At 40.4% G+C, this 27,808-nt stretch overlaps 1 long non-coding RNA gene across 1 annotated transcript; it reads left to right on the top strand.

Annotated features, from left to right (window-relative positions):
* Positions 1-12,023: 12,023 nt before the first annotated feature.
* LOC117517028 lies at positions 12,024-25,530 on the top strand. Its single transcript, XR_004562623.1, has 3 exons — positions 12,024-12,270; positions 12,967-13,064; positions 25,301-25,530. It is a non-coding gene; the product is annotated as an uncharacterized LOC117517028 (long non-coding RNA).
* Positions 25,531-27,808: the final 2,278 nt, after the last annotated feature.

Raw genomic sequence — 27,808 nt, 5'->3', positions numbered from 1 at the left:
AAGGACTGTCCATGGGGTCCAGAAACCCTCGTTCTTTTGTTTTTTTTTCTTTCGCCATTTCTGCACACTACAGCACACCTATGTTCAGAACAGTGGCTTCTTAATGTCTTCTGCTAGCTTTCGTGTCTAACTTGGATCTTAACACCAAGCTCACACACTATTACTAGTCTTGTCCTACTGTTCTTACTGTTTGTCTGTGTCTGCAGAAATGACTTTCTTACAGTGAGTTAAATGAATCCATGTACTTCTTTCCCCAATTTTCAAGGCTGTGGGTGTTGTGAGTAGTACTTGATGGGGCCCTTCCCATTTAGGTGAATGCCAGTGTTTTCTCTTGATGCTTCTTATCAACACCCAGTCTCCAGGTACCACTTTAGGGTCCTCCTGTGGAGAAATGGGATCATCAGTGTTTGAAACTCTCCCTCGTTGTCTTTCTAACATCTTTCTCATGTAATCTGCCAAATTGGCTTCCTCAGGTACATCCCAAATTTGCCCATAATATGGCAATCGGTATTTTCTGCCAAACAATGTTTCATACGGTGTCAACCCCATGGTACTAGTTATGTTTATGTACATTTTTACCAAATCTACACAATGTGTCCATGGTCTGCCTGTTTCCTCCATTGTCTTCCTAAGTCTGTTTTTTACTGTCCCATTCATCCTTTCTACTAATCCGGCACTTTGTGGATGATAAGCACAATGATTTTTGAGATTAATCTGTAGCGCTTCTCCCACATGTTACACTATTGTATTAACAAAATGCGCTCCATTATCTGAATAAACTGTTTCTGGTATTCCAAATCGTGGAATGATGTCTTTGCACAGTGCTTTAGCCACTGTAAGTGCATCTGCATGTTTTGTGGGGAACAATTCTACCCATTTTGAGAAGGCATCAATTATGACTAAACAAAATTCCTTCCCTTCATGTTTACTCAGCTGTATATAATCCATATGAATCACTTGAAAGGGATATTGTGGTGTTGGAAATTTGCCTCTTTGGGGTCTCAAATTGCCTTGTGAGTTGTGTTTTGCACATGTCATGCATGCTCTACAATGCTGTTTTGCATATGCATCGAACCCATAAAGACAAAAAATAGATTGCAATTGCGATATCATACCCCCTGATGAGACATGCGTCACGCCATGGCTCATAATAGCTGCCCGTTTAAACATATTTTTTGGCAATATGGGTTTCTTTTGTGGTCATAAGTACAAATCATTTGCATATGTAGCTCCTTTATTTAACCACATTTGTTTTTCTTTTTCAGTTGCCTGCTGTTGTATGTCAGCAAGCAGTGTATGGCCTAAATGCAAATCCGGAGGGGTTTCGTGTAGGAGAAAAATAGAAAAAGCTGCTGCTGCCTTTGCGGTTTTGTCAGCAAAATCATTTCCTTTTGAAACACTGTCAGAGCCTTTGGTGTGAGCCGCACATTTGCATATAGCAATTTGTTTAGGCAATTTCACAGCTTTCAGTAGTGCAGTTAGGAGTGTGGCATGAGTCACTGGTTTTCCAGATGATGTCACCATTCCACGCTCTTCCCACAGTTTTGCAAACACATGCACTGTGCTGAAAGCGTACTGGCTGTCCGTATAGATTGTCACAGCTTTTCCTTTAAACAAATGACAAGCTGCAGTTAAAGCAACTAATTCAGCTGCTTGCGCTGAGAATGACGATGGCAATGAAGTAGAATCCAATACTTCTGAATTTGTGACAACAGCATATCCAGATTGTGTTTGTCCATAAGCATTTTTAGTGGAGGATCCATCCACATACACAATTGTACTGTGTGGGATGGGCGTATCCAAAAGATCAACACGGGCCTTCATACAGACAGTTGCTACATCAAGACAATTGTGCGGCTCACCATCCTCAGGTAAAGGTATCAATGTGGATGGGTTCAATGTTGTACATCGCTCTACCGTAAGGTGTGGTTGAGATAATAGCAAAGACATGCACGAAAGATGTCTTGCTGGGGACAAAAAGCTCATGTTCGTCTGCAACAGAAGTGCAGAAACTGCATGTGGAACTTTCAGTGTCAACTGATGGAACAGAAAAACATTACTGCTACTTTGAATAGCCATGGAGGCTGCAATTACAGCGCGTACACATGGTGGCAAAGCACTTGCTACTGCATCCAATTTAGATGAGTAGTAGGCAACTGGCCTTAATTTTGAGCCATACACTTGTACCAAAACACTAGTCATGAACTTATTCTTACAATCAACTGTTTGAATGAATGGTTTACTATAATCTGGTAGTGCCAAAACTGTGGATGACACTAATGTTTGTTTGACTTTTACAAAAGCTTCCTCAGCATCTTTGTTCCACTCCAGCACAGTTGACATTGAAATATCATCTTTGTACATCAAATCAGAAAGTGGACTAGTCAACTCTGCATAGCAGGGAATCCATGCCCTGCAGTAATTTGTCAGTCCAAGAAATGACATCATCTGTTTTTTAGTTTGTGGTTTCGGAGCATGTAAAATCGCTTCCTTTCTGTCAGACAGGATCGTGCGCCCTGTGGCTGATAATTGATGTCCCAAATATTTTACTTTATCCCTACACAACTGAACTTTGTTTTTACTCACTTTGTGGCCATTATCAAATAAGAACACATAATGCTACTGTGTCAGTTGTGTAGTTTTCTCGTGTGTCAGAGGCAATCAAAATGTCATCAACATACACTAATAGTTGGCTATCTGCCGGTGGAACGAAATTGGCTAAACATGCTGACATGACTTGAGAATAAATAGTTGGACTCTCTGCGTAACCCTGCGGTAATCTGGTGAATGTATATCGTTGTCCCTTAAAGGTAAAAGCAAACCAAAATTGACTATCTGGATGTACTGGCACAGAGAAAAATGCATTACTTATGTCAATTACTGAGAAACTATTAGAATTTGGTCTCAGCGAATTTAACAAGGTGTGTGGATCTGGAACACATGGTGCTCTTTTAATCACAGCAGCATTTACTGCCTGCAGATCTTGAATCATTCTCCACCCCACTGAGGGCGGAGCCTTTTTTACAGGAAATATGGGTGTGTTACATGGTGAATCTGGACATGGCACTATTACTCCTGCTGTTAACAAATCCTCTATTACTGGCCTGATTCCTTCAATTGCATCAGGTTTCAATGGATACTGTCTTACACATGGTCTGTATTCTGTTTTTGGTCTTACAACTACAGGTTGTGCATTTTTAATCAGTCCTACGTCTGAAGGACCTGTTGTCCACAATCCTGATGGTACTGAAGAAAGAAGATCATCTTCTCCAGGACTCAACTGAAACACTCAGGATTGTGAAGTGGACACATCAATATGTGTTCCGGCTGTCAGCACCAATGAGACATTAACTGGCACTTTATACAATTTAGTTGATGGACTGAACTCCGTTCGTGGTCCAACTCTGCTCCAATCAGTGGCTGACAAGGCTGTTATGACTGTCAGTCCCAATTCTTGCCATTCTGTCAAATATGGCTTACAAAGTGACACATGTAATGGCATACCTGTGAATCTCAATTTTAAAACATCTTCAGTGGCACCTGTCACTGTTATGACGGCTGTTGAGTTGCCATCATGAATCAAATCTGTCATTGTCAGCTTCACAGGTGAACTGTCTTTCAATTTGTTTTCATAGTCACCATCCGGACCTGGAGGATCTTTATGCCACATTGTGACATGCAGGTCAGGTGGTGACATCTGTTGTTCAGGATTTTTTAGTAGGGCTGTCGCTTGCAAGACGACATCTTTACCCCATCCTGCAGCATCTTCTTCTGAAATGTCAAATGTATAGTAATAGTGGTATGTGGGGTCATCGCTTTCTTCTCTTACCATATTAACGCCTCCTGTGCGCTCAACAACTAATTTCCCTTGTTCCACAATTATGGACAAGCCCAATGCAGTCAATCCGTCTCGTCCTAAGAGGTTAACTGGACATTGTGGCATGTTCAACACTGACATAGTACATGTCAGGCCAAATGGATCTGTCAACGTTATGGGTTCAGTGATAGGGACGTCTGATGTTTGTCCGTTTGCAGAGCAACCCTAAAGATTTCGTTGCTTAATTTATGGACAGGTATGTTGTCATTACATGTGGTTCTACATGCTCCTGTATCACAAAGGAATGTCACTGGTCGTCCATTTACCAACAGAGTCACTTCTGGTTTTGGTACCGGATTTCCCAGTAAGGCACACAGATCCATATCACAATCAGACTGCCTATCTGATGTGGAATCATAGATTATGGATTCTAGTCATTGTGGATACTGTGGCTGCGGAGGATTATTCCGTTGTGGAATTCCTCCTGCTGCTCCATCAGTAGGTGGATTCGGACAATTTCTATACATATGTCCCTCTCTCCCACAGTTCCAACAAATCAGGGGACCACATGGTGGCCCTCCCTGTCTGTGCTGCTGCCGCGGTTGCCATGGTCCTTGACGTTGTGGCTGTCCACCTTGTCTGTTTGCCATGGCTTTTGGGGGCGTTTGCACTGCTTCTGCTGCCTCAAGTTACCTTGTTGGTAATATATGTCATCCTCTCCTTGTGTTACGTACACTCCTTTATCGCTGTTTCCTGTCTTTTCTGCTTTAAGACTCCTTCTGCATGACAGCAGTGTGTATGTGTTTCTTCCAATGTGCCTGTAGGCAATCCAATCCAATGTTTCTGTATCCAAGCTTTTATATCCTTATTGGAATGTTGGATCAGAGCGTTTTTCAATTGTTGTTCATACACTGGTGTTCCTGGCAATATGCCACTATGGACTCTAAATACACTCTCAAATCTGCATCTAAACTCTGTCCATGGCTCTCCTTCTTTCTGTGTTGTCCTGGTAATTTCAGTATAATTTATCTTTGGTCCTAACACACCTTTTGCACGTGTAATCATAGCTTCCACTCTTGTTTTCAAGACTAGATCATCATGTGTCAGTGGTACGCCATGTTGGTCTGCAGGATTCCAGTCTCCGCGTATCTGACTCCATTTAGGGCCACATGCTTCATCCACACCTGTTGGACTTCAGGTCCATTAAGGTGGTAAGAATTTCTAATGTTTCTATGTCCTGCATAAAACCCTCGATATCGACATGTGGCGATGGTATCATGTCGACTGCTGCTTTGATATTATCAGCATTCCATGTTCGATATACGAGCATGGCTGATCGCTGTCCTGCTGTTCCTGCACGAGGATTTGGTACTTCTATCATAGGATAGGCATCTCCCTAGTCACTGTGTGTCCACCATGGGAGGGGCTGTAGGCACTTTCGCTTGACTGCGTGTTGTGTGGTTTTTCATGTTTTTCACTTTTTTACCTTAGGTTTTACTGCTAAATCATACTGTGGTGGCGGTACATCATCATCCCCTGGTAGAGGAGGATATAAAGGTGTTGTTGCCACCGACGATCCAGCCGGCGGTGGTTGTTGAGGCTGTTCTGATTCTCTGTGCTGAATTATCACATCTTCTTCTGCCTTACCTACAGCTTTCTTTTTCCTTGCTTTCTCTAATCGTCGCTTCTCTGCTCCTTTCTGTCTGTTCTCTGCTTCCTCCTCCCAAAATGCCACTAAATCGGCCCCTACTTTCTACATCTTTCTCTCATCACCTTTATGTTCCTGTTCTAACTCCTTCTTTAGCTTCTGTATACTGACCAGGTTCAGTCGTCCGTCAAAGTCATGTTTATTTATCCAGGTCTCCAATTTCTTTGTTGCTTTTGGATTTTTGCTTCCATAAATTTCCAGTCGTCAGTTGATAAATTTTCCTTATTTTTAGACGTCTTACCCCCCATTTTATTATCCCTTGTTATAATTGGACTTCAGACGGGGGCACACCTAGGTGTTCTAAATCTGAAGTTTTCACTTTCTTTGGACGTGACAATTAATTTGCCGTCGTGTGGTTGATTCCTTTCACCTCCCCGTAGGAAGCGGAATCACTCGCCTTCGCTTCCACACACACGTTTGTCACTAACGTTGTCCAAAGGATTACACTTTCACACAGTTATTCTATTTACACTTACACAAAACACTATTTACACATAGAAACACTTTTAATAACCGTACACGTATTCTTAGGCCAGGGAGCTCGCCCTCCCGTGGAATTAACTAATGCCTGCATTAGGGGACTCCACCGTCCCTGCGAGATTTAACTGCCTTTTAACAGTGCACGTATTTCTACCCAGGATTTCCTTTACGTATTAAAACAGAGGAGTCCGTACCCTCCTTCGGAATTTAACTACGTGCGTCCCATCGCAACCGTAGAGGAGTCCGCCCTCCTCGCGATTTTAACTGCTTTACATTAACAGACGATTCCACGCCATCGCTTACGGAGTTTAACTGTTTTATGTGATCCGATCAACCACTCACAGCAGTACTGTTACAAAGAAATTCTACTCACTGACTCGACTCCTGTCTGTCTTCCTCGGGAAAATCTCGTCAACCAGACGATGCAACGGTGGTCGACAATTGCAGACACGATCAATCGATCGGACCTTGGCCAAGGATTTACGTCTGGACTTGACGACCTCCGCCGGACACCTCCGGTATTGTTGAGATCCCGGACGAGTCCCCCAGTCAATGTTGGGGTATGTTCTCCTCCAAACATTCTTAAACCGTTGATAAGACAAACAGAGTCAGAAACACCAGTGAGACGAAAGTCAATTTAATCTCGCGAGACTGCAGTCAGGCTGTACACCAAGGCTACACTAAAGTCTGGCCTGCGCTCCCCGCTCTTTTTATTATAGAAGCCCTCACCACATCATAAAACTTATCCTAAGGTGGTGGGGGACGACGCAAGACAAGTTTCTTCCCGTAACAGAAACACATACGTCAATAGGGTGCAGCTGTAAGGAAAAACAGTTTCTTTCTTTAATCTTATCGTCGAAGGTCAGCACATCCCATTCGTCTGTTGCAGTTATCAGCTGTTCTGCATCTGCCTGGAGTGTCCTGTTCTTCACACTAAGCATCACATCACAACAGTCAAAACAACCTCCAGTTCTTTTACTCTCCAGTTCGCCTGACCCCATCATGCTCACGCCAGTCGTTAGCGCTACAAAAACAAAGTTGTATAAGAATAATAAGTACATCCAGCTCTTCATTCCCAGTTCAGATTGACCCCAGTATGCTAAAACAGGTTGAATAACAAGTAACATTCTCAGGGTTTACGTTAAAAACAGGTTGCAAAACAGCACAACACCGTTTTCATGAGAAAGAAGACAAGGTACAAATGTTAACAGTGATAACATATATACAAAATCTTTAACAACACCTATAATAAACATAACTTTACAGATACATTAATCTACTCATTAGAAGGAACGAAATTCACTGTTTTAACCAATCCATTACTATATATATTATAAATAATTACCTTAAGACAAGATTCTGAATGCGTTCTCCACCACAGCGACGGGCACGAGACAGCCTGTAGCTATAGATAATTTCTCTGTGATTCTGGGAATGATGAGATATTGGTTTCATCGGTCAAGTTCTGAGAGGAAATGCGTCATCGCTACGAAATGATATGGCACATTTTATATAGCGTGGCGTCAAGCAGGACATATGGCACAAACGAATTGCACAGAGTGTGGGGATAAAATTTGTGCAAGTGGCAGGGTGTGCTTTTGTCATGTGAATTTTACACACTGCTGAGACATGCACATTCAGTTTGTAACACAGCTTATTGTAATAAGCAGTTCAGAAAATGAGTGAATGAATACAGCTCTACCGAAACGCAAACGTCATTTACATATTCTCATTATTTTCTAAGTCACTTATTCCATCAAGGGTCACATAGGAGAATAGAGCCTATCCCAGCAGTGATTGGGTAATAGGCAGGACTTGGACAGGCCACCAGTTTATTGTAGGGCAAACCATGTGACAAAAGTAATTTACAAAAGTACAATGTAAATTTATGATTTTTTTTTTGCTTGTGTAAAAATTTGTTTTTTAAGATATAAATTAGTTTGCACTACTAGGCTACCCTAATTGCCTTCAGGTTATTGCAGAAATGAACACAAATCGCTCTCTCTATTTGCAATTTCACAGTCATACAATACAGAACAAAAGTATGAAACAGGTAGCAGGTTCAAAGACATTTCAATTTTATTTGCTCACCAGAATAAAATCACCTATCTTAAAAGCTCTGTTTTTTAAATGAATGAATTAATTAAGTCGTTTATTGGAAATTTTAAAATTCTGTAACTTCTGGGAGCATATAGTAATCATTTTAAAGAACATGGAAATATGTTCTTGTAAAACGATGTGTTTATTTGAGAGCATGTGTTATATACAGTCACTTGCTCAGTTCCGGATCACTGCTGTAGTGTTTTGTGCCGCCGTTTCTCGTAATCAGCACGAATAAGCTAATACTTTGTACCAATGGAAAGATTGATGTTTTGTCTACAAACGACCACAAGCTCGACCGGATCCAGCAGATCAGCAGAGGAATCAAACATCCCTGTGTCTACAGTGTGCGCGCTTTTTCTGACTCCCTCAATCCTGCATGTTTTAAAGTAACGATCTATAAAACGTAGCAAAGGTGAGTTAGCCGTTCGGTTGTGTTTTGGTTCTAGAGTTGGAAAATACTTACTTACTTGGGTAGAAAATGTCAGTGTGTTATGTCTTGCTGTTTAATTGCTACGCACATTTATCTCTGACGCGAAATTTGCCGGTTGTGGATCACTGAAGCAGCAGCCTCGTGTCCTGTAGTTGGTGATCATGTGGACTTTGGGGATCATCCTCAACATCACGAATGGACATGATGTGGGGGCTTTTACTTTTAATTCAGGAGAAATCTCACCTTCACACTTCAGTTTTGCTCGTAAAAACGTGCATTACAAGGGCTCCGCCAGATGCCAGGCTGATCCCAAAGTGCGCAGTGTCGTGATCCGTTTCTGGCAAATGTTGCACCACACATAATGTGGTCCACCCAGACTTTTTCAGCTAATACCATCCAAATACCCAATACAACAATAAAGGACATTCATTTACATTATAGCCACTTTTCCACTACAAAGCTCCAGCTCTACTGACTCGGTCTGGGTCCAAGCGCGAGCTTTTCCACTGCAAATGGTACGCTCTTAACGTGGGCGGGGTCAGCAGAGCAAACTGCCCAAAAAAAAAAAAATTGACGTCGTTTTTATAACGCGACAACAAAACATAAACAATGGCGTAACTCCGTGTTGTTTACTGCTGTGTAGAGTTTTTTACAGAGCAAAGTTGCTTGGCGGCGAGAAAAACACACGCCTTGAGACGTACAGAAGACGCCCCTACGAGGAATTCAGATGAAGATGAGAAGACAAGACAAGCTGCCTAGAGATGAAAAGGCAAAGCATTTTTTTTTTTTTTACCACAAGTAACTTGCTTTGATAATTATTAAATCTCTCAAATGTGGGGAGTTTGTGCATTTACTGACGTTTACGCACAAAATGTTGATTCGGTTGTTAATGACCGTTAATTAACGTTCGTCACTGAACTCGAACAGGCTTAAAACACAGGAAAAAACGTTTGTGTTTTTCAAATCCAGTATTTATTACTGTGTCAATGGACAAATTTAAAATATGCAATCTAATAAGATGAATTATTAAGGAGTCATATTGTGCAGAAAGAATCACCTCCAACAACCCACAATTCTGTATTTATAGACATTCTTTATAATATATCCTTTTGTCATTGTACACATAAATACAATGAAATTTGGCCTGCATTTAACCCATCCAATTACACTTAGACAGTTCTCCCAATTTAAGACCAATTTACAGCTTCTTTAATATCTCCTTGATAGGTAACAAAAAATACCCTGATCATTTTTACCTGATTAGTAAATGTCCCAACACACACAGATCTTTTTTTTAATATACTGCAATTAATGATTTAGATTAATCACAACCTTGTATCACATTTTTTAATAATCTGACAGCACTAATTAAAATATGTATGCTGTATGTGTGTGTTTCAGATGGTTTTCTCAGAGTCAGTCAGCAGAGGTTCATGCCACAGAATGGACACCTTTGTCTCATCATGTTATACACCGTTATGTTTCACTGTGAAGTTTGAATAATTATTGTACTTTTTGCTAAAATGTCTCCACTTTTGTGGTACATCAGTTTGATTTGTAAAAGTACCAAGGTTTACTGATTTAAAGGCTAACAGTTTGAAAACTGTTTTAAGCATAATCCAGTAGTAAAATAAGTTTTACATTTAATGGGGGTCATAAATGTAAATGTAACAGACAGTAAAACTGGTTGTTCAAAATTCCTTGATGTAATGGTGCCTTCACTGAAGTGAGTAAACCTTTTTGTTTATGTTAAATACCATTTGGTAAAATCTCAGTTTAGACATGATTATTCCAGCATCTGTGTAAAGATTCAGCCAGGTGTCCGTGTGCAGTGTCTTCTGGAGAGGCTAAAACCCAATTAAAAATTCTTAGAAATGAACCAAAAAAATTTTTTACTGTTGACTCAGAATGAAAGGACAAATTATGATACAGTCCACATGAGTCAAATGTTTACTGCAAGTAAAAAGAGCAAATACACACACATAAAAAAAGCAACACAAACTATACAAAAGTTTCATGTGTCCATCACACTGAAACCAGCTTCAGCTCAACGTCACTCAAGATGGTCAGATTCTCCTGCTGGAACAGGCTCCCTTTATCTCTTGCCTGGACAATAATGAAGGTAGAAATGGGAAAGAAAGTTAAAAAAAAACACAAACCCTTCAATCTCTGTATGATCATTCCTCAGAGTTGCACTTATCTTGGTCACTTTGCATAAAAATGATGTTCTTTCAAACTTATCTCCAACAAATCAGATCATTTGGAGCATCATTTTGAAAGAACATGACTTTTATGCAAAGCGATCAAGATAACTGAAACTCTGTGGGATTTATGACAATATTTATGGTTCTGGATTTTTTTTTTTTTTGTGAAAGGGGGGGGGGGGGGTCACCCTGTATATATATCGTATTGGAAAGTTAAGGTGATGTGAGACACGCTATTCGTACCTGTGATGACACGTTCCTGTGTGGTGCTGGACGTTGATACAGATGTTGAAGCTGGTGTTCGAACCCTTCTCGCTATGGAACTGGATTCTTCAACCAAAAACACAAAATGGCGACATGTCAAAAAAAAAAAAAAACATCACCGTAATGGCACTAAATGAGTCAAATGTACACGTTTGTTGTCTTTCTGACTTGAGGTGTTTTTCTGTCTGAAGTTAATACTTTAAAGCGGAGCACGGAGTTAGCTAGCTCGCTAGTTAGCAGTCAGCTAGCTCACTGTGTCCGCGTACATGAGACAACGATGTTACTTTAACACAAGTTCAGACTCACAATCTTCGGTTGTTAAAGTGTGCTTCCCACCAATGGGAAAAGGAACGTTAAATGGTGCTTTCAAGCAGACTACAGTCACAACAGCACTTACCATCCGTCGCTTCCAAGCCGAGTCGCGGTCATTCTGCCTCCCGTTGCTCGCCGGTGTTGTCCGTAAACAGCGTTCCTGCAGTCGTACCGTTTCCAGCCCTTTTACGGTCCGACCTACTCCGGTCATTGTGGTCCTTTAATCACTTTTAAGTTTTTTTCAGCTGTTCTCTGAGTTGCTGTAATGTCCGGTGAACCGAGTGCGGCCTCATTTCGGATCGCTTCATCCACTCTGTATTTTCTCCTCCGCCACCAAACATAAACGTCCGCAGCTCATCCACAGACCACGGTGTGGTTTTGTGCGAGTAAAAAAAAAAAAAAAAAAACGCCGTGAAACGAAAGAAAACGACGGTCGCTGTAACGCCGCTGTGACTATTTAAAAAATGGCGGGTTTTGATTTTCCTCTCGGACGGCGCACTCATGACTCATCCAGTGACGACGTTCTCTGACCAATCAGTGGCCGGCAGCCTGTTGACGTCACATTTTAGTATCGGCTCGGCTCGCTTGGAACCGCTCCCGAGCAGGTACTAAAAAAACCTACCCGGTACTAAAAACTACCCTAATGGAAAAGCGAAAAAACCGAGTAGAGTCGAGCCGAGTAGTGCTACTTTTGTGAAGTGGAAAAGCGCCTTATGGCTCCGTATAGCGGGACTTTAAAAAAGGTGATCCGGAACTGGGCAACCGTCTGTATGCCTATGCAGATCAGTGGTCCACTGTGGGTTCAACGGCGTTCCGGTGCTTCCTGGAATTCCAAGTCAGCTGACCTTGACGTAGCCAATCAGAAGCTGTAAATAGACTCCGTCGCTGTAGGATTCAGAAGCCAGTCAGGCTGCGAAGGAAACAGACGGAGACATGACGCTGCAAAACAACGGTGAGTCCGAACGCGGCGTTTAAAAACAGCCTGCTCTTTGTTATATTACTGCCTGTTTTTAATCGATACTCAGTCAGGCAGGAGTGCTTCAGACAGAGGAGCTGTAATAATAGAGGAGAACATTTGTCTGGAATACATTTGTGTAAAGTATTTACAATGTCTATTTGTGTTATTACACACTGGGATACATACAAAACGCATTAATGCGAAAATATATCTGTAAAAAAAGATGATCTAGGATGACAGACAGACAAAACTCAGATATACATAAAGTGTTTACATAATGCAGTTCTTAATTTTCTTAATCTTTTATTTATGCTGTATTTTCTCTTTTCTTTTAATCTTGTTTTAATGGTTCTGTCACTTCACACATTTTCCCCTGTTCATTGTGTTAACCGTCACATTTATATATGTCACAGCTAAAATGTTTCCACCCAAAATATAATTAATTAATAAAGTAGCATAATCAAATTCTAGTACAATTCATAATTCCCCATTATTAGTAATTCACTATCTGAAAAAAATATTAACGTATATACTGTAAAAGATGTTAACATATTCTGTAGATAAAAATCTTTTATTGTCATCAATTATGTTATTCTTCATTAATAGTTAACAATGAAGCCAAACCACACAGATTTATTGGCATCATGAAGATGTTTATGTGATTGTTTAATTTTTTTTTATTTTTTGCAGATGTGAATGAAGGTGCCACAGTCACAAAGGACAGATTGACCACAAAGGCTGACAAGCTGTCGGGACCATTTAATTACAACAACAACAATCACAGACAAGTATCAAATTATTTATGAATTACTTTTACATTAAAATAATTATGTTTGTACACTCCTAATTCCACACTGTTGACAATAATAGTCCCTTGAGTATCGCTGGAATTACTTTGTGTTAAACAAATGGTTACTTCTGGGGACAAAGATGAGGATTATCAGTTGCATTCTGCCCATGATTGACCTGGCTTCAGGAGACAGATGATTGCTTTTGAGAGATGTTGAAGGACCGGTTGTCTTCCTGGATGGTTGTCATCCAGAACCCAAGGGAGTTCCATAGTGTTGTGGATTTGGCAACAGATGGTGCCAGCAGACCTGACCTGACTTTTGCAAGATTTTCATGCCAAAATCAGTTGAAGGGCATTATTATTATTAAATCAAATCAATTTTATTATATAGCGCCAAATCACAACAAACAGTTACCCCAAGGCGTTTTACGAGGTCTGTCCAAAAAGTATCGGACCTTTTTATTTTTTGCAAAAACCATATGGATTTGAATCACGTGTGATTGTATCAGCCAAGCTTGAACCTCCGTGCGCATGCGTGAGTTTTTTCACGCCTGTCGGTTGCGTCATTCGCCTGTGAGCTTTGAGTGAGGTGTGGTCCACCCCTCTCATCGGATTTTTATTGCGAATAAATGTCTGAACGATTTGGAGCTTTGCTGCATCAAATTTTTCCAGAAACTGTGAGAGACCTCCAGGTGGACACCATTCGGAAAATTCAGATGGCTTTCAGGGACCATTTTATTCCACTGTTACAGGAGTTTTTTTCATGGAAAAAGAAGCGGACGGATGCGCCACCGTGCCGCTCATTGCGCAGGACAAAACCACCTCCGTGTTGGTCTCACAGGACAGCTTTGAGATGGATTTCAGATGGCTGTCGGAGGCTTTTTAGTTGTGTGACTATCCGAGAAATTGTGAATGAGCTGGACATGCCCCAACATGTCCTGTGAGGCTTCATCACGGCGTTGCTTTGTACCATGCGGCTCCACCGCGACACGCGGAATTGCTCCGCATGTCTGTCTCAAAGTGCCGAAAAAGTACTGACGTCCACACCTTATGCCTTTTTTATGGAAGTCAGACGACGTCCCGGATCAACAAAACCTTCACGTTGGAAATGATCTGGTTGTTTCAGCGGGGTGTCAGCCTGTCGGAGTGTGCCGCGCTCTCAGACGCTGTGGGCAGTCTTTAAACTGGCTGGAGCACTCCTTAATCTGTGTAATCCCCATAAAATGGTCCCTGAAAGCCATCTGAATTTTCCGAATGGTGTCCACCTGGAGGTCTCTCACAGTTTCTGGAAAAATTTGATGCAGCAAAGTTCCAAATCATTCAGACATTTATTTGCAATAAAAATCTGACGAGAGGGGTGGACCACTGCTCACTCAAAGCCTGTTCACAGGCGAATGACAAAACCGCATGCGCACGAAGGTTCAAGCTTGGCTGATGCAATCACACGTGATTCAAATCCATATGGTTTTTGCAAAAAATAAAAAGGTCTAATACTTTTTGGACAGACTTTGTATATTGTAAGGCAAAAGCCATACAATAATTACAGAAAAAACCCCAACGGTCAAACCGACCCCCTATGAGCAAGCACTTGGCGACAGTGGGAAGGAAATACTCCCTTTTAACAGGAAGAAACCTCCAGCAGAACCAGGCTCAGAGAGGGGCGGTCCTCTGCTGGGACTGGTTGGGGCTGAGGGGAGAGAATCAGGAAAAAGACATGCTGTGGAAGAGAGCAGAGATCAATCACTAATGATTAAATGCAGAGTGGTGCATACAGAGCAAAAAAAGGTGAATAAAAAGAAACACTCAGTGCATCATGGGAACCCTCCAGCAGTCTAAGTCTATAGCAGCATAACTAAGGGATGGTTCAGGGTCACCCGATCCAACCCTAACTATAAGCTTTGGCAAAAAGGAAAGTTTTAAGCTTAATCTTAAAAGTAGAGAGGGTGTCTGTCTCCCTGATCTGAATTGGGAGCTGGTTCCACAGGAGAGGAGCCTGAAAGCTGAAGGCTCTGCCATCCCATTCTACTCTTACAAACGCTAGGAACTACAAGTAAGCCTGCAGTCTGAGAGCAAGCGCTCTATTGGGGTGATATGGTACTAAGAGGTCCCTAAGATAAGAAGGGACCTGATTATTCAAAACCTTATAAGTAAGAAGAAGAATTTTAAATTCTGTTCTGGAATTAACAGGGAGCCAATGAAGAGAAGCCAATATGGGTGAAATATGCTCTCTCCTTCTAGTCCCCGTCAGTACTCTAGCTGCAGCATTTGAATTAACTGAAGGCTTTTCAGGGAACTTTTAGGACAACCTGATAATAATGAATTACAATAGTCCAGCCTAGAATAAATAAATGCATGATTAGCTTTTCAGCATCACTCTGAGACAAGACTTCTAATTTTAGAGATATTGCACAAATCCAAAAAAGCAGTCCTACATATTTGCACATTATATGCACATTGAAGGACATATCCTGATCAAAAATGACTCCAAGATTTCTCACAGTATTACTGGAGGTCAGGGTAATGCCATCCAGAAATAAGGATCTGGTTAGACACCATGGTTCTAAGATTTGTGGGCCAAGTACAATAACTTCAGTTTTATCTGAATTTAAAAGCAGGAAATTAGAAGTCATCCATGTAGTTATGTCTGAAAGACATTCCTGCAGTTTAACTAATTGGTGTGTGTCCTCTGGCTTCATGGATAGATAAAGCTGGGTATCAATGCGTAACATGAAAATTTAAGCAATGCTTTCTAATAATACTGCCTAAGGGAAGCATGTATAAAGTGAATAAAATCGGTCCTAGCACAGTACCTTGTGGATCTCCATAATTAACCTTAGTCTGTGAAGAAGATTCCCCATTTACATGAACAGATTGTAATCTATTAGATAAATATGATTGAAACCACTGCAGCGCAGTGCCTTTAATACCTATGGCATGCTCTAATCTCTGTAAATAAAATTTTATGTCAACAGTATCAAAGCTGCACTGAGGTCTAACAGGACGAGCACAGAGATGAGTCCACTGTCTGATGCCATAAGAAGATCATTTGTAACCTTCACTAATGCTGTTCTGTACTATGATGAATTCTGAAATCTGACTGAAACTCTTCCAATATATCATTCCTCTGCAGATGATCAGTTAGCTGTTTTACACCTACCCTTTCAAGAATTTTTGAGAGAAAAGGAAGATTGGCCTATAATTAGCTAAGATAGCTGGGTCAAGTGATGGCTTTTTAAGTAATGGTTTAATTACTGCCACCTTAAAAGCCTGTGGTACATAGCCAACTAATAAAGATAGATGATCATATTTAAGATCGAAGCATTAATTAACGGTAGGGCTTCCTTGAGCAGCCTGGTAGGAATGGGGTCTAATAGACATGTTGATGGTTTGGAGGAAGTGACTGTTGAAAGTAACTCAGACAGAACAATCGGAGAGAAGAGTTCTAACAAAATACCAGCATTACTGAAAGCAGCCGAACATAAAGATATGTCTTTGGGATGGTTATGAATAATTTTTCTCTAATAGTTAAAATTTTATTTGCAAAGAAAGTCATGAAGTCATTACTAGTTAAAGGAATACTCAGCTCAATAGAGCTCTGACTCTTTGTCAGCCTGGCTACAGTGCTGAAAAGAAACCTGGGGTTGTTCTTATTTTCTTCAATTAGTGATGAGTAGAAAGATGTCCCAGCTTTATGGAGGGCTTTTTATAGAGCAACAGACTCTTTTTCCAGGCTAAGTGAAGATCTTCTAAATTAGTGAGACGCCATTTCCTCTCCAACTTACGGGTTATCTGCTTTAAGCTACGAGTTTGTGAGTTATACCACGGAGTCAGACACTTCTGATTTAAAGCTCTCTTTTTCAGAGGAGCTACAGCATCCAAAGTTGTCTTCAATGAGGATGTAAAACTATTGACGAGATACTCTATCTCCCTTACAGAGTTTAGGTAGCTACTCTGCACTGTGTTGGTATATGGCATTAGAGAACATAAAGAAGGAATCATATCCTTAAACCTAGTTACAGCGCTTTCTGAAAGACTTCTAGTGTAATGAAACTTATTCCCCACTGCTGTGTAGTCCATCAGAGTAAATGTAAATGTTATTAAGAAATGATCAGACAGAAGGGAGTTTTCAGGGAATACTGTTAAGTCTTCTATTTCCATACCATAAGTCAGAACAAGATCTAAGATATGATTAAAGTGGTGGGTGGACTCATTTACTTTTTGAGCAAAGCCAATGGAGTCTAATAATAAATTAAATGCAGTGTTGAGGCTGTCATTCTCAGCATCTGTGTGGATGTTAAAATCGCCCACTATAATTATCTTATCTGAGCTAAGCACAAAGTCAGACAAAAGGTCTGAAAATTCACAGAGAAACTCACAGTAACGACCAGGTGGACGATAGATAACAACAAATAAAACTGGTTTTTGGGACTTCCAATTTGGATGGACAAGACTAAGAGACAAGCTTTCAAATGAATTAAAGCTCTGTCTGGGTTTTTGATTAATTAATAAGCTGGAATGGAAGATTGCTGCTAATCCTCCGCCCCGGCCCGTGCTACGAGCATTCTGACAGTTAGTGTGACTCGGGGGTGTTGACTCATTTAAACTAACATATTCATCCTGCTGTAACCAGGTTTCTGTTAGGCAGAATAAATCAATATGTTGATCAATTATTATATCATTTACCAACAGGGACTTAGAAGAGAGAGACCTAATGTTTAATAGACCACATTTAACTGTTTTAGTCTGTGGTGCAGTTGAAGGTGCTATATTATTTTTTCTTTTTGAATTTTTATGCTTAAAGAGATTTTTGCTGGTTATTGGTAGTCTGGGAGCAGGCACCGTCTCTACGGGGATGGGGTAATGAGGGGATGGCAGGGGGAGAGAAGCTGCAGAGAGGTGTGTAAGACTACAACTCTGCTTCCTGGTCCCAACCCTGGATAGTCACGGTTTGGAGGATTTAAGAAAATTGGCCAGATTTCTAGAAATGAGAGCTGCTCCATCCAAAGTGGGATGGATGCCGTCTCTCCTAACAAGACCAGGTTTTCCCCAGAAGCTTTGCCAATTATCTATGAAGCCCACCTCATTTTTTGGACACCACTCAGACAGCCAGCAATTCAAGGAGAACATGCGGCTAAACATGTCACTCCTGGTCCGATTGGGGAGGGGCCCAGAGAAAACTACAGAGTCCGACATTGTTTTTACAAAGTTACACACCGATTTAATGTGTGTTTTGTTCTCTGTCTGTATCTTGTTAAATCAGTTTTTAAAGGTCTTAATTAACCTAACTGACTGGTCCTGACTTTGGCTGCTATTGTGTTTGAAGTGTTGCTCATTGGGACAGGTCTGACTTTGGAAATTCGCTTTTTTTACCCTTGGGTAAATCTGTGATAAAAGCCTGCCAAATACATTCTTGTGTTGAGGTTTAAGGAATTTTCAGTGTTGTGATCATACGGGTGACAATTTTACTATCACTTGTTTTGTAGACAACAAATCCATTCAATAAGAGATTTATGTATTTGCATCTCTGGGTATTAGTGTATGCAGGTGTGAGAGCAGCATGTGATTGTAAATGCTGTTCCCATGGTTTCCATGGCTGTGCAAAGGGCAGCCGTTGGTAAAGGCTGGTATTTGAAAAGGCCTGGTGAAGGTGACATCAATCCTAGAATTAATTCCTACTGAGTGAAGTGAGCTGTTGCTGTGGCTGGCACAGATTTTAATTTTACTGAATGTAGGGAGCAAAGTGTCCACACTAAATCTGATATATATTTTAATGTAGCTTTAACCAGTACACATTTTTAAAAGCAGTATACATGTAAAATATTGTTTGTTTCTGCAGACATTTGATATTAATTGTATGGTACATCCAGAAAGTATTCACAGCGTTTCACTTTTTTCACATTGTATGTTACAGCGTTATTCCAAAATGGATAAAATCCTTTTATTATCAAAATTCTGTACACAACACCCCATAATGACAATGTGAAAAATGTTTTTGAGGTTTCTGCAAATTTATTAAAAAACAAACAAAAAACTAAGAAATCACATTTGCATCAGTATCCACAGCCTTTGCCATGAAGCTCAAAAATGAATTTAGGTGCATCCTATTTCCACTGATCATCCTTGAGATGTTTCTACTGTTTAATTGGTGTCCATTGGTAAATTCAGTTGACTGGACATAATTTGGAAAGGCACACACCTGTCTACATATAAGGTCCCATAGTTGACAGTACATGTCAAAGCACAAACCAAGCATGAAGTCAAAGGAATTGTCTGTAGACCTCCGAGACAGGATTATCTCAAGGCACATAATTTGGGGAAGGTTACAGAAACATTTCTGCTGCTTTGAAGGTCCCAGTGAGCACAGTGGCCTCCATCTCTCGTAAATGGTAGAAGCTGGGATCCACCAGGGCTCTTCCTAGAGCTTGACACCCGTCTAAACTGAGCAATCGGAGGAGAAGGGCCTTAGTCAGGAAGGTGACCAAGAACCTGATGGTCACTCTGTCAGAGGTTCAGCATTCCTCTGTGGAGAGGAGAGCCTTCCAGAAGGACAACAATCTTTGCAGCAATCCACTAATCAGGCCTGTATGGTAGAGTGGTCAGATGGAAGCCACTCCTTAGTAAAAGGTACATGGCAGCCCACCTGGAGTTTGACAAAAGGCACCTGAAGGACTCTGAGACCATGAGAAACAAAATTCTCTGGTCTGATGAGACAAAGATTGGACTCTTTGGCGTGAATGCCAGGTAACATGTTTGGAGGAAACCAGGCACCATCCCTACAGTGAAGCATTGTGGTGGCACCATCATGCTGCGGGGATGTTTTTCAGTGGGAGGAACTGGGAGACTAGTCAGGATGGAGGGAAGGATGGATACAATAATGTACAGAGACATCCTGGATGAAAACCTGCTGCAGAGTGCTCTTGACCTCAGACTGGGGCGACGGTTCATCTTTCAGTAGGAATGACCCTAAACACACACAGCCAAGATATCAACGGAGTGGCTTCAGGACAACTCTGTGAATGTCCTTGAGTGACCCAGCCAGAGCCCAGACCTGAATCTGATTCAACAACTCTGGAGAAAATGACTGTGCACTGACGCTCCCCATCCAACCTGATGGAGCTTAAGAGGTGCTGCAACCTGATGGAGCTTAAGAGGTGCTGCAAAGAGGAGTGGACAAAACTGCCCAAAGATAGGTGCACCAAGCTTGTGACATCATATTCAAGAAGACTTGAGGCTGCAATTGCTGCAAAAGGTGCATCAACAAAGTGAGCAAAGGGTGTGAATACTTACGTACATGTGATTTCTTACTTTTTTATTTTTAAGGAATTTGCAAAAAAAAAAACAAAAAAAAAAAAAAAACTTGTATCCTGTTGTCATTATGGGGTGTTTTGGGTAGAACTTCAAGAGGAAATAAAATTAATTTTATCCATTTTGGAAATGTGAGAAAAGTGAAGCGCTGTGAATACTTTCCAGATGCACCATAGAAAACAATCTCAAATTCATCAGTTTTTTGATTGCAAATGCTCAGATTGTGATATTAAATATGCTCACATTACACTGAAGGCTGGTTTCACAAATAGGGTTTTAATTAAGACAGGAGAATACGTACCCAGAATATTAAATCTGGACATAAAAAAGGCTTTTATAAAACGTGCTGTAAAATCATATTATTTGCTTTAGGACTCTGAAGTCATAAATTAAGGCAAACACTATACACCTGTGTTATCCTGGATTAATGAGATCACTGGTACCTTGACAAACCTGAAATAGATAAAGAAAACATTCAAATCAGGATTATGAGGTGTGCCATGGCAACACCCAGCAAATGTTACAATACATGACAAACAATGTCAACACAAAGCAGACTTTGAAACTTCTTAGAGCACAAGAACTTATTGAAGTGATTTGCTGCAGGGTGTCTTGTAGTTGAACAAAAACAACAAACATTTGAATTTGAATTTTTATTTGGCACACACACACACACCTTAAAGAAATCTTTCACAAGACTGTAGTAGAGAAGCTTGAATCTTTGACTGGAATGGGTTGCTTGACGCAAGGACGTTTCGCTTCAGATCGCAGAAGCTTTCTCAGCTAAAATTAGTTACAAACAGAGCAATATAGTGTATGCTATCAGATGTCAGGAAAACTGTAACGAACACTACATAGGTGAGACTAGGCAACAGTTACACAAAAGGCTATACCAGCACCGCAGAGATGGCACCAGTGGACCTCAGTCTGCAGTTCATCTCCACCTTAAAGACACTAACCACACGTTTGAGGACAAAGAAGTTAAAATCTTAGCCACAGAGAAGAAATGGTTTGCGAGAGGGGTGAAGGAGACATTCTATGTGAAACAGTTGAAACCCAGCCTTAACCAGGGAGGGGGTCTGAGACACGCTTTGTCCCCTGTTTACAATGGGGTACTCAGATCAAAGCAGTTTCAGTCTTTTGTTCATGGTAATGAGTCATTCACATCATCAGGAGAGGCGTCAGTCCCATTGTTAGGAGGGACAGCTACCCTATCATCAGGACGGTGCTAACAAGAGCACAATAGGTGCTTATTAAAGCAGTTGTTTAGTCACTAGCCAACAGCAGTCTGCCTCTCGGTAGGAGGGGTCTGGTTAGGTTTAAATCTCCAGCTTGTGTGGCTTCTGTTTGTTCTTCTGTACAAGGGTCAGACAGAAGTCAGACTACCAAGCATGAATTTAGCTGAGGAAGCTTCTGCGATTTGAAGCGAAAAGTCCTCGCATCAAGCAACCCAGTCCAGTCGAAGATTCAAGCTTCTCTACTATGGAAACCACCTGGACAACTGAGAACCTACACAGAAACTCTCACAAGACCAAACAAAGAAAAACAAAAGCAAAACAAAACCTCACACAATAAAAAAAAAACAACAAAAAAAAAACAATTTCCCATTTGTGTGTGGTCAAAAGGGTGTGGGCTGAAGCACAGGCTTGTAAACACCCACCCCTATCACGAGTTGCCATATACACATATATATATATATGCACTCATAACAGCAACTACAAAAAAAGAAAAGGACAAGAAGACGAGCAGAAAGGTTTGTAGATTAATCAATGCACCAAACATCCGAACAAAGCAGAACAATTAGCAGTATGATGCACAGATTAAAGAGAAGAACAACTAATTTATCGTACTAATATAAGCAATTTTGTTATTTTTATAAGATTCTTTCAAGCCAGCCAAAGTACCAGATAATTTAATACTATCAGGGCAGTCATTCCAGATTTTAACCCCTTTAACAAATATACAATGACTTTTACAGTAGTACAATGCTTTAAGCAGTCAAATACTGAAATTCCTCTCAGATAACAACAGGACTCCCTCATTTTAACCAATTCCTGGACATGTTGAGGTAAGAGTTTATTTTTAACTTATACATGACTGTATCATAAATAATCAACCAAGTCCCAAAATGTGCAAACAGCACTCGGAGTCGCCGCAGCAAATCACGGTGGATCTGCATGTTGAATTGGCACAGGTTGTACGCCAGATGCCCTTCCTGACGCAACTCCACATTGCATGGAGAAATGTGTCAGGGTGGGATTTGAACCCGGAATGGGTTGCTCATACAGTGGGGAAAATAAGTATTTGACCCCTGTCAGTTTTGCATGTTCTCCCACCTACAAAGAATGAAGAGGTCTGTAATTTTTATCATAGGTACACTTCAACTGTGATAGACAGAATCTTAAAAAAATCCAGAAAATCACATTGTATGATTTTTAAATAATTAATTTGCATTTTATCGCATGAAATAAGTATTTGATCCCTAGAAAAACAGAGCTTAACAATTGGTAGTTCTTGATCAAGTTTTCACATACTGCAACAGGGATTTTGGTCCACTCCTCCATACAGATCTTCTCCAAATCTTTCAGGTTTGGAGTTTCAGCTCCCTCCAAAGATTTTCTATTGAGTTCAGGTCTGGAGACTGGCTGGGCCACTCCAGGATCTTGAAATGCTTCTTACGGAGTCCCTCCGCTGTGTGTTTGGGGTCATTGTCATGTTGGAAGACCCAGCCGTGACCCATCTTCAGTGTTCTTACTGAGGGAAGGAGGTTGTTTGCCAAAATCTCACAATACATGACCCCATCCATCCTCCCTTCAATACAGTGCAGTCGTCCTGTCCCCTTTGCAGAAGAGCACCCCAGAGTATGATGTTTCCACCCCCATGCTTCACGGTTGGGATGGTTTTCTTGGGGTTGTTCTCATCCTCTAAACATGGTAAGTGGAGTGATTCCAAAACCTCTATTCTGGTCTCATCTGAGCACATGACCTTCTCTCATGCCTCCTCTGGATCATCCAGATGGTCACTGATGAACTTCAAACGGGCCTGGACATGTGCTGGCTTGAGCAGGGGGACCTTGCTGTCCTGCAGGATTTTAAACCATGACAGCATCATGTGTTACTAATGTAATCTTTGTTGACTGTGGTCCCAGCTCTCTTCAGGTCATTGACCAGGTCCTCCTGTGTAGTCTGAGCTCTTTCTCAAGAATCAGCCTTACCGACAAAGTGAGATCCTTGCATGGAATCTCCAGACCGATGGGAGATTGACAGTCATCGTGTGTTTATTCCACTTTCCTAATAAATAATCATAACAGTGTGTTTGTCTTCTACCAAGCTGCTTGCCTGTTGTCCTGTAGTCCATCCCAGCCTTGTGCAGGTATACAGTTTGGTGCCCTGGTGTCCTTGGCAGCTCTTTGGTCTTGGCTAGGGGGACAGGTTGGAGTGTGATTGATTGAATGTGTGAACAGGTGTCTTTTTATACAGGTAACAAGTGCAAACAGGTGCAGTTAATACAAGGTAAAGAGTGCAGAATAAGAGGGCTTCTTAAAGAAAAAATTAACAGGTCTGTGAGAGCCAGAATTCTTGCTGGTTGGTAGGGGATCAAATATCTATTTCATGCAATAAAATGCAATTAATTATTTAAAAATCATACAATGTGATTTCTGGATTTTTTTTGTTTTTTTTTTTCCATTCTGGCTCTCACAGTTGAAGTGTACCTACGATAAAAATTACAGACCTCTCCATTCTTTGTAAGTGGGAAAACCTGCAAAACTGACAGGGGGTCAAATACTTATTTTCCCCACCGTAAGTGACGTCAGTGATCTTACCCGTTTTTGTCGCTTTGAATTCATTTGTTGATAAAAAGGAACAAAAGAAGCAGTAAATTTCAAAAGGAAAATAACTGATACTATTATTGAAAACCTCAGAAGGGACTTGTTGCATCATGATTGGTGTGATATTTATAGTGAGGATATTGCTAAAGCATATAATTGTTTGTTTCCATTATTTCTAACTTGTATGAAAAAATTGCCTATTTGTGCCTATAACAGGAAATAGGAAAAAAAAATTGATAAACCTTGGGTTACAAGGGACTCCACAATGCATGTAAAAATAAATTTTTTTTGTACAAACACTTTCTAAAATTTAGAACAAAAGAAGCTGAAAGTAAATATAAGCCATATAAAACAAACTAAGGAGCATTATGTGATTGTGTAAGAAGCAAGTTTATTGCAATTTATTGGAAAAAATAAACCAACACTAAAGGCACCTGGAAGCTTTTAATGAAATTATTTAAAAGAAAAAGTTGTAACTGTTGAAACTCTGAAATTTTTGTCAAAATTGTTTTCATTTCTAAATTTGATCATATGACCTATATGTTCTAACTAATGTGTAAGTGGAAAAATACAAGTTTCTAAAAGTTTTTTGCAAATTCATTGAGAATTTTAACCAAGTTGTGCAAAAGAGCCCAATGGCATATGAATTTATCCTGTAGTTATAGGTTGGTTCCTATTTTACCTAAGATATTTTATTATTGGGAAACACCTCTAGTGTGAAAATGTCCATATATTAAAGTACATCAGTGTAAATTTGCTGGAAGTTGATTATTGCACAATCCAGTCTAATGCGTCCCTTTCTCAAGTATGGTTTGTCATCTCTGTGCTGTCCCGTGACATTGAATATCTCATCCTAACATCAAATTGCCAAAGTGTCTGTTTGCACAGATCACCAACACTGAACAGCCAAGACACCAGGCTGCAGATTATCTTCCCAACTTACTTCAGTTTCAAGTCGTGTTGTTGGTGTTATAGGAGTATTTTTACACCCTAAGACGTTTCTGGGGGTTTCAAGAATAAATCTTCTGTCATGAAGTTACACTGTTCGTATTAAGTGGGTGAGAGGTTCACACTCCTTTCTTGTGTTCTTGTCTGCCCAGGAGGGCCCCGGAGGACTGTGGGATTCTGTGAAGAAAGCAGCTTTTGTCATCGGATCTGGAATCTTATTCTTGGCTGCATTCGGCAACTCACTGACATGGTAAGCTCTCTGTACTACTTCCAACGAATCAGTGTTCTGAGATGAACCTGAGGAGGAGCATCATTACATGTTTTTATTTGATGTAGGCAAGATGTCACACAATAGCAGCAGAACAAGAATGGCAACATAGGACTTGTAAACCAACTGGGAAGACTGGACAGGATAGAGCTGAGCAGCAGAATATGTGATGTACTTGAGATAAGAGACATCAGGACGGTAACCCCAACAGGGCATCATATTACATAACAAGAGTGAATGATGTAACAGGACAGGACATGTTGTCAACTGATACTTTGTGGCTTTGAGGACATTGCTCATTTTTATTTTTGTCCTTCTTTTCCTGGGTTGTCAGTTGGCTGTTGCGTTACAGGTTTTTCTAAATGGCATTGTTGAAACTGAACAGAGCCTTGTACTGCAGCTGTTGCAGTACCTACTATAAATAAGATGAAATAAACATGATCACGTGACTGATGTTTCAAAACAAGTTGACCGCATTTTTTTTTAATAGTGCTTCTTAAAGCGCATGCTGAGTGCTTTGCATCCGTGGCAAACATTCACCCATTCAGAAACACACTCTTAATGCAATGTCAGCAGCTTAGTTGCACATCAGAAGTCATTTGAGGATTAAGGACTTGCTCAAGGGTACTTTAGTGGCAGGGATGCCGGTGACGTGTTACTCTAACTGACCACTTTTTTCAGTAACGAGAAATCTAACATGTTAATCTTTCCAAATCTGTAATCAGATTGGTTACTTCTCTAAGCCACTGTGTTTACTATTATTTTTGTTTTGTGGGTCGATCACTGCATTAAAACTGGCCCGTGGCAGGGGGGGGGGGTTGGGGTTCATCTGAACCATCCAGTTCGCCCACGTTTAGCGTTTTATGCTGCGAGCTGTTCATCTGCTCTTTTGTGCAGCAGCTCCGAGTTGAAAAAACAGTTGCGCGGTCATGGCAGTACATCTGTACTGAGCTTTACAAAGACATTTTTTTTGTTATTTTTTTCCTTTAAAACTCTGTGAGTGTCCTCGCTAAAAACAGCCGAAGACCCGCAACGTGTGCCTGCAGTCCAGACCTGTCACCCATTGAAAATGTGTGGCGCATTATGAAGTGCAAAATACGAAAACAGAGACCCGGTCTGTTGAACAACTGAAGTCGTACATCAAGCAAAATGGGAAGGAATTCCACCTACAAAGCTTCAACAGTTGGTGTCCTCAGTTCCCAAACGCTTTATTGAGTGTTGTTAGAAGGAAAGGTGATGTAACACAGTGGTAAACATACCACTGTCCCAGCTTTTTGAAACATGTTGCAGGCATTCATTTCAAAATGAACAAATATTTGCACAGAAACAATAAAGTTTATCAGTTTGAACATTAAATATCTTGTCTTTGTGGTGTATTCAATTGAATATAGGTTGAAGAGGATTTGCAAATCATTGTATTCTGTTTTTACTTTACATTTTACACAATGTCCCAACTTCATTGGAATTGGGGTTGTACCTTCAACCAGAATCCAGACTCTCACTGGAAGCTATAGGAAGCGTTTAGAGGCTATTTCTGCAAAAGGAGGATCTACTAAATATTGTTTTTTTTTCTGTTGGGGTGCCCAAATTTATGTACCTGCCTAATTTTGTTTAAATAATATTGCACACTTTCTGTAAATGCTATAAACTTCAGTTCACTTCAAAATATCACTGTTTGTCTGCTATATGATATATTTAACTGAAAGTGCTAATCCAAACAACTAATGATTTATAAAGGAAAATTTGGCCCAAACATTTACATACAACTGTATATACATACACATACACACATGTTTTGTTAAATAATTTTTTTTTCTCTGTGCAAAGTAAAATAATATAAGCATCTAAAATAAAACTAGGATGTTTAGAAATATGTCAAATTTCTTGCTGTTAAAAAAGCACTTGGGAAAATTTTTGAAGGAAACATTAAATTTCAGAGGCCTAATAATTTTTTTAATGTGTAAGTGATTAATGGCTGAATGTGGCTGATGGACAGATAGACACCAGACTGACATTTGAACAAATGTCCTCAAACGTAGTGTTCCAGCACAGTTTTACAATTCTGTTTAATCTTTGAAAGTGGATTCAACAACAGAACATCATCCCACCTTAAAAAAAAACAACAAACAAAAAAAAAACAAATTTAATAAAATCAAACACTTCAATTTCTTTTAACCATATAAATGCCTTTTACAGTCACACAACACACACTGGACTAAATAGCTCTACACAAGAACAAGAACCAGTGAGGTCACAAGTTTCAAAGTCACTAGAAGCAGTTTCAGTAACGTTTTGATGTTGTCTTCCATTTAATCAGAGACACTGACGTCTGTTGGGAAAGTGTAGTGACATGGACCCACAACAGGGGGCGTAAATGAACGGACAATGAAAA

The sequence above is a fragment of the Thalassophryne amazonica genome, chromosome 9, assembly GCF_902500255.1.
Source record: "Thalassophryne amazonica chromosome 9, fThaAma1.1, whole genome shotgun sequence".
NCBI classification, from domain to species: Eukaryota; Metazoa; Chordata; class Actinopteri; order Batrachoidiformes; family Batrachoididae; genus Thalassophryne; species Thalassophryne amazonica.
The sequence above is the reverse complement of the archived record's forward strand: the minus strand, read 5'-3'. Positions and strand labels throughout refer to the sequence as shown.